General features: G+C 43.4%; 1 protein-coding gene across 2 annotated transcripts in view; it reads left to right on the top strand.

The window, feature by feature from the left end:
- The window catches only part of TOMM20 (translocase of outer mitochondrial membrane 20), a 63,221-nt gene extending 45,029 nt beyond the window's left edge, over positions 1-18,192 (top strand). The window contains exons 8-10 of one of the 2 annotated variants that reach the window (XR_003253001.1): positions 425-724; positions 1,579-1,691; positions 17,203-18,192. The gene's annotated coding sequence lies outside the window, so the exon portion shown is untranslated. Of the gene's footprint in view, positions 1-424; positions 725-1,578; positions 1,692-8,028; positions 8,496-17,202 lie in introns of those variants that run through there. The other variant, XR_003253002.1, reaches the window with a different exon arrangement.
- The last annotated feature ends 460 nt before the right edge of the window (positions 18,193-18,652 follow it).

Here is an 18,652-nt window from a genome sequence, read left to right as displayed (position 1 = left end):
TCGGCAAAGACTGTGACTCACTCCAGCCTGCTCCCTCAGCAGAGACGGGTGGTCTATTAATGCTCCCAGTTATTCTGCTTTTCAAGCGCTATGGAATTAACATTTGAAAATAACATCCAGTCCTGCTGATGAATCATATGGTTGCCAGTATGATGCCACATGATGGAATTCCCACATTTTTGTTTCAGTTTGTCTTCTGCAAACCAAGGAAATGACGTATACCCAACATAGATTAAAAGTATGTGAAGTTTGCAGGATCAGGCACCCAGAAGTTAGAAAATGCTTGATTTAACATTGCCCTTGCCATCTCAGCAGTTCAGCTCCCATCTGTGTAAGCATTATGATAGCATAGCTTTTAGCTGCAGAATCAAATATATATGTAAATATGTTTTTCCACAACAACACAACCTCTTTTCATACCCAGGATGGAGACTTCTCTGGAGGTGAATCAAGGCTGTATGTTGAAGTGTTCTAGTCCTGCCTCATTTTTGCTGAAGCTGTGCTTGACGAGAAAGGACTCAGCTCTAAATCATGTGTCTACTGCCACAACAGATTCCAGCAATTGGGCAACTGCAATGAAAGTCTTTCTCTGCTCTGCATCCGTGAGCTGGAGCAAGACTAAAACAGATGGAGTCCTCAGATAAACTATCTGCCACACTTGAACAAGTCTCCAGTGGACATGTGCAGATTGAAGTTTTGTCAAGGACTACAAACTTGACCACAGGTTGGAAAAGTTTTATCAGAACGCCAAAGGCACATTCCCCTTCCCTAGCTAAGTATCAGTACCAATCTCAAAAGAGAGAGGCACTCAATCTCTTTATTTGAACAGAGCAAGCTAGCATATATCTTGCTAATCTTACTCTGGGAGGCAGCTGAATTACTTTTGCTAAAAATTACCAAAAAATTCAGCCTGAGGGGAACATCCAGCACAGAGTATTTCAGCCCAAGCAGCTGAACTTTGGCAAAGCTGTAAGTAATGGAAAACAGTCATTAATGGGAAGCGTTAAGCAACTTTAACTACAGAGAGTGCTCACAGCGATGAAATGACAAACTTTGGCTCTGTGGATGGCTCCAACAGAAAAGATGTTTGTATGCATAAAATCCTGCCTCTACGTATTTCGCTAGCTGATTCGTACAAGCTAATACCAACCTGTGTTTGTAAATACAGCATTTGCAGGCTCCATGGATGAACTTATAGACTTACCAGTTACTTTATGGTTTGCTATTGAATCAAATGCTAAGGAGAAATGATATTTAACAATGGTAAAGCATGAAGGGAAACACTTGGGGATTGTCTTTCCCTCGCTGTCAAGAGAAAAATAAAGGGAATGRCTTGAAATGTGTATCCTAAACTATTGCTGTGAGTTTGGCCAGTGTCTGACTGCATATGCATGTGTTATACGTAGAATAAATAACAAGCACAGCTGTGAATTATGCAGTTCTATCGTTCCGTCAACAATTATGTTGATGTCAAAAACCACAAGAGGGAAGGCGGCATCGCTGGAGCTAAAGCTGGAGCTGTAGGCACATAATGGGCAGCATACTTAAAATGCTAATCAGACTAATCCTTTTCCGTAGAGATCTGACATGGAGCATCTGGTGGCTTCTTCTAGAAAACTGGCCTCTGAGCAGGCGGCTGATATCAAAGAAGAAACCCTTGGACGCCCACCCACTGCTGCCTGACCCCTTTGGTAAGCCATTCTCACAGATATAACTCACTTCCACTCACTGGAGTATCCGGATATTTGCAATAGAGAGGGTGTTGTGGCCTTTGCTCCTCTTTGCTGCTTCTCCAAGTGGTGCACAGTCATCATTCATGAAAGGACATTTTCAAGTGCTTTTTAGCTTTAAATTACTGGATGGAGCTGGAGCCAAGTGTAAGAGCTCACATAGCTCTCACGCAGGCAAGGGCAGCTCCCCGGTCTGGCGATAGCAGGGCTGGCCTGGCCTCGGGCTGCTGGGTGACCTGACTTTCAGGCTGTGGAGGGAAGAAATGCAGCAGGGGTGGCTGAGCTGGCCAYGACCCTGCTGTATGCTTGGCCCTGGCCTGCTCCACAGCACAGCAAGATGCTTTCTGGGAAGCACTTGTCATTGCTGCTGTGAACTGTTCTGGAAACTTCTATCTGCTTGTCTTACAGCTTTTACACAGATGAAGGTTTTGGTATGAGGTTCAGAGGGCCGCGAAGGTTAACGACTGCTGGGCTAACAGCTCTTACTGCCAGTCTGCATTTTCCTTTTCTGCCGGAAGAACTATTCTCCTTTCTTGTTAYGCTTCATTTAGAGCTGTGTAAACAACACTTTCTCCTTGATGTTGACATCTTCAAATGATTTTTATCTTCCCCTTAGTGATTTATTTACCCAAACTATAAGATTTAGTTATTTAGTCTTTCCTTTAGTTATTCAATTCTTGTTCTTTACTGAGTTCTTTTCAATATGCCAACTTTTCTTTGGTATGCGAGTGCATGTAATTGCTTTCTCTATTCAGCAGCGTGCTGGAAAGAAGAACCATCTTACTTCTGCTTTAAAATATGATGCTCTTTGCCTCGTTGCAGTTTAAAGTCAGACCATCTCATTTTATAAACTAGCATCTAGTTTGCTATCCACTCTTATCTCTGTTGTTAGGTCTTTTTCATCAGCAGCTGCTGCAGATTATGTTTCCAAATATGTTTCCATGTATTACCCATGTTCTAGGCAGGAGTGGTTAGGTGCTATTTTCCTTCCCACTCCCCTCATCTCAGAAAGGTTTTTTTATGAGATTGAAAACATGACAAGAAACCAAAGCGTATGCACTCTTCTCTTCCTTATTTCTAAATCCAAAATGATCTTTTCAAAAAATAAAAAATAAAAAAGCTTTACAGCTTTATAGTTCCATAACCTGGGAACCAATTTCTTCCCATTTATGGCCATACTGTGCATATCCTGTGGAATGCAGTCAGCATGTGACCAGGGGTGTTTCGGCTGTATGGAAAGGAAGCAGCATTAAAATGGTGATCAAGGCTATCTGAAGAAGGGTTGGCAAGGGGTGTCTCAGTCCAGCCCTTAGTTATTCTGGGTGCTAGAGCATTCTGCCTGAAGCTGGGTAGAGGTTTTAAGAGCTGATTGTTTGGATGGGTTAAAAGCTTTGGAATGATGTGTGTACTGTGTGTGTGCAGACAATGTTTCATTTTTATATTTCAAATGCTTTAGGACATGAAGGGAGCCAATTTCAAGTTAGTCTGCAAATGACACTTAAGCCTGTAAAACATACACTACTTCAAGAGCTTTTACAAAGATGTTCGTGCAGATTTTCTTTTCCTTAAGAAACCTTTTTGACTATTTCTTTCCCGCAGGCATTAGAGGTGGAAAGTTTAGGTTTTGGACCTAAACTCAGAGTCAGGAAAAGGAAAAAGGCAATGGGGTTTGTCCGTGTAGGTCCCCAGTACCATTGCATTAAAAAGGCAGTGAATTGGAAGCATCTCCAAGGTTGTGGAAGCCAAATGTTTCACCCTGTTTGCCTGTGGCTGCCATATTAATTTTTTGCCATTTGAGGTCTGAATTCTTTAAAGCTTTGTTTTGTATAGGTAAAGGAAAGTTAGCTAGAGCCTATGGAGAGACCTGGAAACCAGTTGGTGCAGAAAGATCACGGAAACCTGAAAAAGAAGGGAAACTTCTTTTTAACTGAAAAAAAAGTACATTTAAAGAGCAGAACATGCAAATACATTCATAATAGCCACTATCTGGAGTTGCTGACAGTTTCTATGAGCATTAAAACCCTTGTCTTGCATATTTCTGCTACCATTCAGGCATCTGTCCATTTCTATGTTGTTACTTGCAGTATTCAAGCCCCATTAAGTTCAAGGACATAAATTTTCTTTAGCTATTCAACCTCAGCCACTTTTGAAAGAAACTATCCAGAATCCCTGAACCTAAAATAATAAAATATTTGTCTCTCCATTAAAAAGAATACCATTTATCTGAYAAGTCGTGCAAAATAGAATAGGTAGCTCACTCTAAGTGTTCTCTGAAAAATCTGTTGTTACAAAAGCAAGCAAGTGGCTTGCTCACAGATAGATAAGGTACCTTTACCAACACTCAGATTGTTGCATTGCATGCCAGTATATTTGGTTTCATAATGTGTTACTTTTATTATCACCCTCTTGGTTTCTACCACTCTCTTTAGAAATATACCAGTCACAATTTGTAACCTTAACAGGCTTGTCCAAGGAGCATGGACTTCCGAACACTCCTTTCACCAATATTTGCATGTTCCAAGAGAGGATGTCTTTTTTTCAGGATTATTCTGGGCATGTAAATTAAAAATTAAAATGAAGATGGTGGCCAGCACAAAGAACCAACCAAAGTTATTTTAATGAATTTCTTTGCATACCTGCCAATCCACCCTCCCCTGCAGGAAAAACAACTCTCGAATGAATAAAGCATATGGCATGGAAGATAGAGGGTGAATGCCAAGTTTGTCTTTGCCTTAGCAGAATTCACTGTAAGATGCTGCATCTGCAGATCTTCTCCTGGAACACACTCTTAGACTAAGAGAAATGGGAAAGGCATGTTTGCATTGCCTTTTTAGCTTTGCTTGTGCAGTCTCACTGTTTAAGTCCTCTATGTGTATGACATTGTTGTGGCTGCAGTGCTGGGCAGACATATGGTACTAAGTTCAAATTAGCTGCCTTGGTTATCAATGCATATGGAAGCATCAAAGAAAACTAATCGGTGAAGTGGGCTAAATATTTGAGAAGGATCCAAAGCCCATGCTAACTTCCCTTCTGTGTGCATGTGAGCTAACTATTGTGGTGACTGCAGTACAGGCAAACAGGCATGCCTGCTGCTGTGTAGTTAGACACCTTCTTCCTAGATATGGTTTGTTACCCATTTGGTGTCTATGTCACTGGGAATATTTGGGACTGTAGAACTCTTTAGGGAAGAGGGCTGCCCCATATTTTAGCTGCCTAGAAGTGAGGTATTCAGTGTAAGTCCCTCCATCATGACTCGCTTTCCAGTCAGTGGAGAGACAGCCGCCTTCACGGGGTTGTTTGTCCTATCCTAAAATAGGTGGAGTGAAGTGCTGTGAGAGAGTGCCTCTCTCTCCATCAGCTCAGAGAAAATCCTAAATGCCAGCTTAGTCTTTGGCCAGCCCTGATAGGTCTGTCTATCTGTGTATTATTGAGTGTCTTAATGTACATGAAGATTCAGCTGAAAATCCCCAAGCACCATCAGGCAAAATAATGAAATAATAGTAAATCAGTTTGCCAAGCCAGCATTATTGTGAAGTGGTGAAACCCATATTTCAGATGAGCATATCTTTAACACAGGTGTTTCTATAAAGGGATCTGAGGCCAACATCGCCCAGCAGACTATGGCATTACACAGCATTGCAAGTTTGGAGCTCAAGCCCCAACAAGTGAGGAGCCTGGGGGAACGTGTTGTTTGTAGGTCCTGACATGGCACGGGTATACTGAGGCTTTGCCACCAACCTGCTCAGCTCTGTCATTGATGGAGGTGTTCTGAAGGATGTAAGATGTTGGAGGAATTTTAATTTAAGTGCACCTCAGTGGTATGCATCTCCAGGGTTAGGTGACAGCTAAAGAGGAGGTTTGAGTATCTAAATTTAGAACTTAGAGGTCTAAGTTCTTTATTGGACCTAACTGTGATGACTGAAGCTGAGCAGATTTATACAAAAGGAACAAATCTCTTGCTGAATTACTTTAATCTTCTAGACAGCTATGAATATGTTTGCATCATGTGCCCTTTGAGAAGTGTTTCTTTGCTCTCAGACCTGAGAGATCAGCCCATCATTTTACSTGATTGACATGCCTTGGGGAGACACCATGGATTAGGCAAGGGGTTCTGCTGTTCTGGGACCTTTTGCACCACTTTGGCCTGGGGTTGTTTTCTGAGGCAGGAGATAAAGTCTCCACCTTTGGAACCACATGTCAGGAAAACCTTTCACTGTGGGTAAGTGAYGTCTCTGTTTCCAGAAAGCAGAAGATACCTGGCAGGATAATGAAATTAATGGGCCGGGAGTTCCTTTGTTTAAATGAGCGCTGGGAGAGGCGGGGGTAAGAGGGTTGATTTTTCACATAGTTAATGTTCCCAGTCCTCTTTTTAGTCCTCTCATGGCAACCTGTGTACTTTGCAATTCAAAGTCACATGAATCTCTGCTCAGCAGAAATGTAAATGTTTTGATAAAACTGTTCTTAACAAATTTGAGTCATTTAATCAGCTTGATTAACTGCAGAGCTTTATAGTCTTTAATCAGGAAGGATTTACTATAAATTACTGGGTTTTTTTTGTAATTTTATAAAGAACATCATGGTGTGCAGGATCTTGCTGCCTTCCTTGCATGGGAGGTACCTGCCTTAAGTACCCAGCCATTCCCATGCCACCTTCAGGTACTAAGCAGACTGCCTGCTAGGCCCGGCAGGTGCTGAGCTAGGGGCTGAATGGATATTCAAATGGAAGCTTCTCTATAGACCCTATTTCTCTTCTTTTGTGTTTGCATCTCCTAGATGGTTAATCTCATCTTCCAGTAGAAATGCTGCATGCCTCTTCTTCTGATGAGTGCCACAAGGAAGGCAGCATGATCTTCCAGAACAGCTCCCCCTGTTTTATTTCATGACTAGCTTCAGCCTGCATAGGATTTTCAAAGGCTGGTTGAAGAAAACAAACTCCCAAGTTTACTGGTAGAAAGGGAAAAAGAGGTTTGATCAGAAAATCTCAGCTTGGGTACACATCATAACTGGTTTTTCCTCTCTTCCATTTAGTATGGGCTGACAGGCTGTAAAATAAGTCCAGCTGGAAAGAGGATCATTTYATTTTATTCTGCCCAGCCTCATTTTTCAGAGCTGACTGTCCAGCTCTACACCTGTATTAAACCTCCAAGCCCCTGGAGGCTTCATGCAGCGATAAGTTTGTTATTTTTTAAATAGGCAATTTGTTTTCCACATTACATTTTTCTGTGCCTTTTAGTCAATATCCCAGAGAAAAGAAATGAAAAACAAATTTAAAACAAATAAACTCTCCCCTTAAATTTAGAATCTGCCCAAAGCACCAGAGCAACTGGAGCTCTTACAAAGTTTCTTACAAAGCAGCAGTAGGTTTGGTCTTCATTCAGTGAACACTGCTTTCTCACCACATTACCATACTGCAGAGCTTCGTCTCTACAGTTTCACATGGGTTTCATGATCAAAATGCATGGACTGATCAACATGGTTTTGCAGCCCTATTCAGATAGTTTTGCACTTTAAATCCCACCCAGCTCTAAATGGGAATTGCCCCTGAGAAAATGATCTGTTTTGTAGGAAAGGAACGTTTTCATCCTTTCCTAGCATTTCTGTGGATAAGCTTCACCTGTTATCCGTAAGACTTTGCRCCCCCACAATCTGACCAGTCCTTTCTAAAGAGGGATTTCCCTTGTCCAGTTTCCCCTTGGACTCTTTGCTTAGAGGATGGTTAGCTGGCTGATTTCCCATGTCTTGGCTTCTTCAAAAGCACATCAGTTAGATCCAAAAGCACTTTGATATAAAAAATGAAGATGCACAAAGGCCCTTTGGTCAGCTGGCCCCAGTGTGTCCTACTGCAATTCTGTTATTGTGGGCAACTTCCCATGGATGGGATCCAGATCCTGGGGCAGACTATCAAGGAGTGGGTTAACTTGGAAAAGGTGTGTGAGATCCTTCATCTGCTTTATGGGCTCTGTCATTGCACTGACCAGACCGAGCATCATGTGCATGTTCAGCAGAGATGTGTGGATTATTTTGGCACCTCTGTTCATATGTGTTGCTTGGTGGGGGCTTGTGTCCAAGCCYGAGGCTGGCTGAGTTCCCTGACCCCTTGCCACTGTGTCCCCCAAGCACACTGTTAGCGTGAGCCTCCACCTGGAAGGAGGCAGCCCCCAGCTGAGATGCGGCAAGGAATAGCTTGTGAAACTGCCCCTCCGATGTAACTGCCCATGTGAAACTCTGCCCTGGTGCAAAATCAGTGTGGTTTGACTCTTGACTCTGCCCTTAAACACACTCATACAATTATTTCCAGCTAACAGTGAGTTTAAGAGCCTGTTCCTTCCCTCCTCGCGGCTGTCAGTTCCTGCCTCAGCTGGAGTTTATGCCTGGCTCCCGGCTATCCCTGCAGTGTTGCCGATGGAGGGCCCTCCAGCTTCTTCGGGCAGGCCTCAGGAGCTGAGCCAGGGACTGATGCGGTGCGGGCACGTAAGAGGCTGGCCGGCCAGTGTGCTGGGACACCACCTTGGCTTCTGCTGAGCACTTGTCTGGCTGCGCAGACACCGCTGCTGTTGTTCAGCTGGGAGCGTGAAGAACTCTGCAGTCCAGATTGCTTCCTCATATACTTCTTTCACAGACCAGAGTGATTCACAAGGAGATATTTCTGACAGAAAAAAAGCCTGTTCCTCTTTCACCTTTAACATTTCTACATGATAGGAAAAGCTCTCAGCCATTCACCAAAAGTTAGGATATGACTCTTTTTTGCTTTTTTTTTTTTTTTTTACACAGACGAAACCTTCCCTTGTCATATCCTTTCCCAGTAGCTGTTTTATTCGATGCCCTGCTTATGAAGACATTTGGGTTTAAGTGGCTGATGCTTTGCAACCGTAACTGCTTTTAATAAAAAATTGTATCTTCATAGCACCAAAATGTTCTTTATCCAGCTTTGGCTTTTGAAAGAAACATTGCAAATGTTTTTGCATTGGATATGAAATGTTGTGCAATTTCTACAATACCAAGGTGGAAAATCTGTCCTTACCTTATTAATACACTAAATATCAAAACAAGGTTTAGAGCCTAAATGGTTTCATATAATATGAATTCATCAGAATTTTACATCTCCAGAAAGGGGAATATTTAAATATTTAAAAACAGAGGAAATTTGTAAAAATAAACTAAATATGAAGCTGAAGAAATATTTATGTATTTTTTTTAACTAGAATTAGCTTTTCTTTTGAATTCCTCTTCATTTAATTTGTTTGCATTTCGGGGCTATGCATTCTGGCTTCCTGAATTGATCTGACACGAGCAAGTCRAGACACTAAAGACCTAAATGAGATCAGTGGATCCTTCACAAAGGCAGAGATTCAGAGCTTTCCTTCAAAATGATTTCAGTTTATGCCGCAGCCACTGTGTTTGAGGTTGAGGAGGCCACAGCTTACTGTGCAGTCAGAAGAAACAGTGAAATGCTTGATCAGTGTTCAGGATACAGAATGGGGTGTTCAGGCGTCTTTGAAAAAGAAATTGTCTTATCACTGATTACTGGATCCAAGCAGAAAGCAGTTACATGTTGCTGATTACCTCCTGGGAGAAGTAACAGATGACTGATTACTTTTAAATTGCTCTTTCATCATGCTGTATGAACTGCATATGGGGACTGCATCTATACTGGAGGTTGTTGCATCACAGATCATACTTTCAGCAGAGCTTTGGAGAAAAAAAATGAAAGTAAATTGTGTTATTTTCACCCTGAACAGTGAGCAAATTCTCAGTATCTAAATGAGAGCCCTTAAAGTAAGCTCCAGGTGTTGCAGGAAGTGGTGGAGGTGACTCAGAAATGTCACACTTCCCTCCAAGTCAATTCTGAAGTAGTGTCCAAAAATAACATTTAATGGGCATCTGGCTGTTGAAAATGGCCCTGCTTTATTCATGAAACTCAAAACTAGTACTGCCTGGCATCTTCCTTATTTTACAGCATATGTCTTACCACAAGTGATTGCCTTATCTTCCTGTCTTTCTTTTTTCCTATAAAGCCAAAGATATGACTAGTTAAGTTCTATAGATCTCTAAAAACAAGCATTAACTCTTTTTGTCTTCATTCCATTGCTGTGATGCATTTTCTTAAATGTTTATAATGCAGCTACCCCTTGACTGACCAATATTTCCTCCACTRTTTTAGTCCAACATGGTTTTCTTTGCAACTGCCCTATTCAGGCATTACTGGGGGTCACTAAGCAGATGCCAGGTTTAAGCAGGCAGAGAGTTGTGCAGTGGAAAAGAAAACCCTTTTGTGTCTAACAGTCTGGTCCTTCAAATGCCAGTGTGTGTCATCCTCTCTATGGGCATATCTTCTAAACTTCTGTAACTGCTATCTATTTTGGGTTTTGTAAATTAACACTTTTGTTGTTTTTATCTGAGCCTCACTTGAAAATGATTTTAATGTAGTTGTCTAGCCTCAGGGAATCTGTTTCTGCAGCTACAGCAATGCTTTAGACCAGAATACTGGTACCTCCTTAAAGTAAACCACAATGCACAACTACAAGGAGGTGTCCAAACCCCAAGCCCAAAGGGGTTAACCTGCAGCAGTGTGGTAGGGTGCCAGGCACTGTGAGAAGGGTCTGGCTGAGTTGCTTAGGTGCCCTGGCTTGCTGGATAATGGGAAACATGTCTGGAGTCTTCCAGTGGCTGGTGATACCCCGGAGAGCTCTCCCTGAAGGTGCAGCAGAGCAGGCAAGCTGGGCACCTAGACCCTTCCCGTCCTGGAGGAGCACGCAGCAAGCTGCATTTTATGCTGGCAGTGCAATCACACCAGAACCCCCTGCCTTAGCATGTGCCGTCATCTCCAGCTTTCATAATGACAAGGTTTCATATCCTTCTTATAGTAGCTTGTTTCTAGAGTTGCTCAGACTGCACGCTAGCCTGCACAACTAGCTGCTCCTTGTGGAGGATAGGGCTCAAGTGCATCTGCCTGCCACACTGTCTCATCCCATAGCTGTGTGCTGAAGGAAGTGAGTTAGTCACACTGTTGTGCAGTGAGCGCTATGGCTTGAGGCACACCTTCCTCCTCCATTGCTGAGGCCTGCAGGAATGCAGTGTGAGCTGGGAATGGAGGTGGCGACGGGCTGGTAGGGAAAAACCCTGTCCTGTTGCTTGGGATCACAGTCTACACAGGCAGAGACTGTCCCTCTGCATTTATATCCATCTTCCTCTGCAACACTGGCAAGTGCATTATCTTGAACATATCGTGCCATTGTCAGCCTCCATCCGTGACATCCGGGGCTGTTCATTCCAGCAGAGGAGGAGGGAAGATGGTTAGTCTTATTTCAAAGCACCATATACTGACCAGGTGTTGCTTGGCTTCTGCCACTAGCCAAGCACCCTTTTCTGCCTGTGGTGCTTGTGGATATATCTGCTATATCCACATTCCCTTCTCCTTCCTCTTCACAGCCAGTGCCCTCTGTGCTTGCGTCATGTGTCAGAGAGCTTGGATCCAGCTGGGCCTGCCATAAAAGCTAAAGAGCAGCTGGTCAGCAGTGGTGCCCGGGGCTCTGCCTAGTGCTTGCCACTTGTCTTCTGGTTCTGTGCCCAGGGCAGAAGAAYGAGGTTGGGTGCACCCATGCTATCATCTCGGTTCAGGCTGGGAATGCTCTTTGGAGCAAACCTCCTGATTGTTCCCACTGACTCTGCTTTGGTTCACCTTGTGGGTAGCCTCAGAGTGCATAAACTGGGTTTATTTTGGAGGAAACTGAACTGCACAATGCTCTCGAGGATCACACCTTATGCTTCCCAGCTCCTATGGGTGTTCAGTCCATAGGACAAGGCTACAGCAAGTCCAAAGCAATCCTCCAAAATGTGTGTTGTGTGGATGTCACATCCTCAGCCCCTCAGTGCTTTGCCCTAGGTCTGCTCCTATTCAGCTGCATGTCTTGCTGTCGTAAACTTAGCCCTTGTGCCTACAATTGAGATAAGTGAGCAAACCTGGGCTCTCTTGTTAGTACCCACAGTCCAGCCTTCTGGGACATTATGGTAAGCTGAAACTGGTACGAGGTTACTTGGACACATCAATGTGTGAACTACATGTAGCAGTATGGCAGAAGCCCACAGTATAGGGGCAAGGCAGGTAGCTGGGATGGGAGCCACTGCGATTGTCCCCAAGTGAGCCTTTAGGGTCTTTGTCTTCATTCCTCTGCTATAAATGGAGGATCGTAATATTTCTGTATCCAATGGGGATGTGATGGAGATCAGAAGGATCTTTCAGTCCTTAAACTGCAGAAATTCTTAGGCAACAGTAAAAAAACCCTCCAGTCTTGTACCAATCCCATGCCTGCAGTTTCCAGACAGGATACAAGGGGCTGTGGGTCCCTTAGGAAAGAGGAGAGCTGGAGGACAGAGAAGGGGCACAGAGGCCAAGGAATAGATTTTTTTTTCTGAAARCTAATACATCACAGGCTGTGGAGATTTTGTCTGTGGTTCAGACAGGGTTATTCTAACCCTTAAGTACAGAAAACTGAGGGTGTTTTGCTTCTCACTTATACTAAGGGGATTGTGGGGATCTCCATTTTGCATTGTGTTTCCTCACACACAGAGCAAGTTTTCAGGGCTTCTGTTGTGCTTTAAAAATACTTACCTTTTGGTTAACATAGGTGAAGAAACCTTTCGGAGAATGATGTCACCTATGTGTCAAATAATCAAGAGTATTTGATCTTGGGTTTTGGATGACTTTAGGGTCAGATTTGCTGCTTTACAAAGCTTATATGCATGCTTTTCAAAACTCGTAAAATATGGAAGCAGTTTGTGTATGGTTGGGAGAGGTGCTCACATGCTTTAAGTTTTGTTTTTTGCTGTCTTTACAACTTCTGAGTCTCTAGGATTTTTTACTCTTTCTTTCAGCCAGACCCAACTGGCTTGCTAGGAACATAAGAATTTGGCCCTATGAATGCAGGAATAATTAGCTTTGAGAGGCAGTCAGCCTTAAAAGTCAGCTTCTCATGTGGATCCTTCTTAGTGTGCTTTGGAGAGGAGACTGCACAGAATATTCTGTGTGCCTTTCAGAGCGGCATCTGGGACCACAGCATTACAATCTCAAAATTGTTATATTAATAGGATTACATTTGTACCATTCTCAAGTAGTAATTGCAGTCATTGTCATGGGAAGAYGATAGCTGAGTTTTCATATCTGGCAGCCCTCTGAAAGACAGTAGCACACTGTGCCTCTCTGACCTTTAAAGTGGAGTCTATTTTGATGAGCTGGTCAGCCCAGCTCTCTCTCATAGCTGAGGCTATAAAGAGGGGAGAGCCGAAGTGTCCAGGCGCATCTCTGTGAAAAGGTCAAAGTGGTACAGCTCGGTGTTGCCCGTGAGAGACCGCAGCGGAGGGGATTAAAGGCTCATTCTTGGGACGGCAGTAGTGAGGTCAGGGCACACGGCTCGCCACGGCCCTGTCCCTGGGGTCCTGGGCACTGCTGGGAGGGACCCTGCCTGCCGCCTGCCCCAGGGTGGCATCTTACGGTCTGGAGAGAAACGCCACCATGCCAAGCTGCTTGCTCGAGGTCTGGCACCCTGCGGTTTCCTGYGAGGCAGACGGCCGTTACACATGATGATTCAGTGCCTTTGAAAAGGGCAACAGCTTTCTCACAGGGAAGTGCAAACAGCCCCGCAGAGGCCAGGCAAAGATGGATGGGAGTAGGGGCAGGGGGGAAGTGTAACAGGATTCAAACTGACATTACAGTACAAGTGAAAAAACACACCTCACTGCTATTTATGTCATTGCTCGACATGATGTCCAGAAGGCGCTGTAGGAAACGGCGCTGGTGCCACAGGGGTGGTTCTTTTTTTGCTGAGTCAGAATTTAAATTGAGCTCCAGAGAACTGCTAGAACCACAGGTTTTCTGCCTGGTTGATGTGATCTTGCTTCTCAAGGTTATTAAAGATCCCAGAGCATTTCTACTAGCAGTGAGTAGAGTGGTAGGCCAGAGCATTTAATTTTGTCCCTCCTTATGTACAACCTGTGCATTCAATTGACAGAACAAAGTTTTGCGCCATCCTGTAAACCGCTGTGAAGTTTTCCAGTTGCTATTTAACCTCCGTGCTGCATGTGACTTGCAGAACATGGAGATGCCTGAGTTTGTAGTACAGCTTGGAGACCTGCCCAGTGCCCAGTATTACTGTTTGTGCATGCTGTGCTTGTTACAGGTATGATATTACTTATCAGAACTATGCAAAGTCCTTCAAGGGAAGGATTTGGCAAGACAGAAAAGATGGAAATGCATATTTCTTCCTTCTCTATTTTTATAATTTTTTGATAGGGAAGCCACATATTTATGAAGTCACCATTCGTTTTAGCAGCAAACACAGCTGCATATAGAAGATTCAGTGACCGGAAGTTGTGGTGCAGTTGGTGTGTAGTCAATGCAAAACTTGGAAAATAATAAACACAAGCATACTAGAGCAGGGTACGTCCGTTATTGCATGCACTCTGTAATTCAGGAACTAACAGATGTCTGAGCTTCACRCCTAGCCTGAAAGAGGTACAAGAAGGGAACTAATTCAGGGTTTGTGCACAGCTGCACAGATCAGATGACTCTGTCAGCTGAACCTGCCCTCTAACCAGCTCTGATTTATCATAGCAGGAACTCTGACCTTTATTTGGTCACAAAAATACCATCTTGGAAAGCTCTTTGAAGACTTTGTAAAGAAGGAGAGCAACGATAATAATTCAGTGACTTCTCTAAAGGGACATCTTGATTACATGTTGAGGTATGCAGCCCTCTGCCTCTGCCATTCTAYTTGCATCTCACTGTAGTTAGTTGGGGCAATCACAAAAGACATTTTCAAGTGGCCTGGCTCATGGGACGTGTAACATTTTCACTCTCGTTTAGCCAGGTGGTGAAGGAGCCATTGCTCTCGTTCCTACCAACGACGCAGTTCCTCGCCAGCAGGTAAGCAGTCCAATCTTGCCCAGATTGCTGATGACTCAGACCCATGACCAGCTGGTGACTGCTTGGTGGCCAGCACAAAATGAGTTGGCAGCTTTCATCTGAGTCTATGTCACAAAACCACTGTATGTTGGCAACTTCAGCCCAAACTGAGCAAGCTGGGCTATTTTTCTCATCTTTAGGGCCTCCTTACTTGGAACTTAAAACCTGAGCTTGAGCTCTGCTTTCACATAGTGTGGTGGCCAAACGCTGTCTGAAGATAGCTTTACAGAGTGTGGCCAGGACCTGACCATATTTCCAAACATAGCTGTAAAAGAGAACTGGAGAACCCCTGTGGATTTCCTTTCAGCCTCTCTACTGTGGCTGGGCAAATCACACTGCAGACCATTACAGCCACAGCTGAGTTTTTAAAAAGATGTTCAATTAGAATACCTTAAACAGTGTAGACAGGGCTCTGGTTTGCCATTCATACACTTTGCAGAGATAGTAGAAGAAAGCAGGCTACAGTCTGGGCTGTGCCTATTTTATAGGAAAATGGAAGCATGTTTTTGTTTAAATGAAAGTACTGCTTAGCAGAGTTATGTATTCACAAATGCTCCTTTTCTTTCCAAGTCCACAGGGTAATTTTCTTTGCTTTCTGTGTAAAGCAATAGGGACTTTCCTTTGGCAGGAAGAAGGGAACATAGGTTGGTGGCTAAAACTCAGGAGTGGCAACTTGGAGATACGGGCTCTATTAACCTGCTGGCACTACTGTGCTGATTCATAATTATGGGTAGATCTCAGTTTCTGCAATTTTTTTTCCCTAAATGTGCTGGTAAAAGCTGAAAATGAACAGTGAAAGGCAATGTTGTCAAAGGTACCTCAGCAGAAAAGGGACCTTTGCAGAAAACAGTAATACTGCGCAACATTCATCTGTGATGACCTGTRACTAGTTCCCCGAAGGCAGGAGCACAAGGAGGTGCAGTGTTTACAGCAAAGCCCAGTCAGTAACGGTGGCCCCAAGGGAATCATGGCTACTCCTGCCAAATATGCCTTGGTTCAAGACTTTCTCTTCAACCTTTATAGCAGAATCCATACCCTCAAATTTCAGTTTCATAGTTTAGTTTAAAAAAGCAATATAAAATGTCCATCAAAATAGAAGGCAGAGTGCCACTAAGTTGCATAGATGACCATAAGCAGATTAGTAGATGAGGATATGGAAGAACAAGAGAAATGTGCCAAAGTCAGAGATCATAAAATTTACTTGTAGTCAGTCATGATCTTCCACTTTCACACATTTCCCTCATCCTTCTGTATATTGATCTGCTGTCTTCCTTTGTGGTGTTTTGTGAAATGACCGTGTATCTTAGTTTTCCTTGGACAGTCCTCTTTTCCCTTGCTTGTCTTGGTGATCCTAGGACTTGACAATGCCTGCAATATTGTTTCATTAACACATCTCATTTTTAATAGTTCAAAGGTATTTACTCAACTCCTGTGGCCACACTGAGGAAAAAATTGCTCCTTTTACTAAGAAAAGCCTATTGGAAAGGGTATTTCATGAAGGGAAGAAAGGCTTGGAGTGAGGGAAAAAGTCAAGTGAGTGCAAACACCAATCGAGACTGTTCTCTTGCTCAGAATGAGTATTAAGAAAACTTGCACAGTGGGTCAAGATGAGCTCATTCAGTCCACTAGATTACTGGAAAAATCTTCCAATTTGAGAAGTATGCATGTGTCTCTGTTGAGTCAGAACCTGGCATAGCAGCTTCAGCACACATTTTTGTTATAAAAAAGTCCCCTTTATCTTTTGCAACTCTAAAAATACTTTGGCCTGAATATTCTGTGTTTTATATTTTTTTGCATAGAAAGTGTGGGCACTGTAAGGTTGCATTTTGTTTGGAATGTGATATCTTTGGGCCTGGGATGGGTCCATTTTCCTACCTACAACACTTTTGTTTGGTATTGTGCATTGTTCTATTTGCTGTCCAACTGTTTTTTATTTAGTATACAGATAATAGTGTATGAAGAAGTTGCAGGTGCACACCTGCACATGCTCATACAGAGAGATCACATTTTGAAAAGCCTGCTATAAGCATAACAAACTTTTCTGCTGAACTTCTTGGTATATTTTCCATGTAGAGCTATTGTAAAATGAATCTAGCCTACAGTATGGAGGCCTCAGAGAAAATAACAGATTCTGTGAAACTGAGAAAACACAGTCACAGGCACCACAGAGCTATGCTGGGATGGGCACAGTAGTTGTGGAGAGGGGTCATGGTCAAATATGCTATTTCAAGCAAAATCTGAGATGAGGATGTGTTCGTAGCCACTGGAAGAGTGTTGTCTTAGTCAGAACTGTTAATCATGCAACATGAAGAGAAACATGTACACTAAGTCCTCGTGATTTTTGTTTCCAGCAGATTTTTTCCTCCTGTGAAATGACTTGCTTATATTTTTGTATTGCTGATTTACAGTATGGTAGTGTCTGTGCCCTGGCTTTGTTGATGGAAACCTGGAGGTTCTCTAAACTGTATGAGACATACCTCTGTCACAAAGTTAACCTCCATGTGCCTCTTTCAGAGACAGAGACAGACAGAGAGAAAGAGAGAAAAAAATGTCCTGCTGACGTCAATAAAGACCACACTCTACTGGATGATATTACTGTGTACCTCAACCACCCACTCCCTTTAATTTACTAGAAACTAAGCAAGCTGTTTTGAAACCCATAGCTTCCAGCATGTTTGCACTGTTCTCCCTCAGCCAAAGGCTATTAATTGTCAGGAGCTTGAAAGCTACCTGATTCCTTGTTCAAAGGACTGAAACAGAGGGGATTTCCATGAGTAATAATTTCAGTCTGTGCCTGTGCAGTGCACCGTAGGCTAGAGTAAATTGATCCAGCTGCTTGCAAGACTAGATGGAAAAGTGCCCGGGGAGGGGCCAGGAACAAATCCGCAGATGGGAATGGATTCTGTTGTCATCACGTGGTGCCTCCGTCTGCCGGGCATGCTCGAGCTCGATTTCCACCCTGAGCAGGGAGGGCTCAGCCTTCCTGTCTGTGCTGACTTGCAGTGTGAGGCAAATCCTCCAGCACATGTTGTAACATCTTCTCTTGTAATAAAAAGGATAATTTTAGACTAGCCAGAAGCGCCTTGTTCTTTTTTTTTCTTTCCTCCCTCCTCAATGTCCTCACCACGCTGGCCTGAGTATTTTGTGCATTTGTTTTGCTCTGCAGCAATCTTCTCTGTGACAGAGACTATAAAAGCTTGTGAGAGCCCAGCTACCTCTACAAATAATCAAAATTGGCAGGATTAACCTGTAACCCAAGGCGGCGAAAATACAGATTCCACTAGCCAGATGGCAGAGTTCAAAGATCCAGTCACTTCCTGGCTGAGGTTGCACAAGTTAATTTTTATCCTTGTTAAAAAGAAATAAGAAGTGAAAACACGGCAATAAAATGTGTGTTGGTTGTTATCTCTGGTTTTAATCACATTTATTTTATTCCTTTGTGTTTTGTTATTAAATAAGTTTTGCAGATGTTATGAAAATACATTCTATTCTGGAGATGTTTAATCCTGCTTGGTTTCTTTGTTATTTTGCTGGGATATTTGTATGATCAATTCAATTTAGTCCATTGGAAGAGGAGCACTAAATAGGAGGAATTAAATAAAATAGCGGAATGCAGTGCATTTATTTTTTAAATGAGCAATTCAATTGAAATCACTGAAAAATTGTGCACAAAGCAACAGTGGTCGGGATTCAGGGGCCAGTCTCTTAAGGGAGACCCAGTGGCTCCCTCACGGGCGGGAGGCCTCCCCGTTCAAATCCAGCGGTTTGCTGGGCACCAGTTGTGCTCAGAGGCTTCTGCCATTTTGTGAACTCCTGGAGCCAGAGCTCTTGGCCAGTGCCTAGAGGCAAGAGATCCTTGTCGCAAAGGAGGAGTAAAGCCACTGCAGAGGCTGTTGGCATGAGGACTACGTTGCTTCTTCCCTGGAGAGTGCAGAGGTGAGGCACGGGGGCCACGCCGGCTCCG

Source organism: Apteryx rowi, unplaced genomic scaffold (genome assembly GCF_003343035.1).
Source record: "Apteryx rowi isolate R43461 unplaced genomic scaffold, aptRow1 scaffold_193, whole genome shotgun sequence".
Classification (NCBI taxonomy): Eukaryota; Metazoa; Chordata; class Aves; order Apterygiformes; family Apterygidae; genus Apteryx; species Apteryx rowi.
This window is presented reverse-complemented; position numbering and strand designations above follow the sequence as displayed.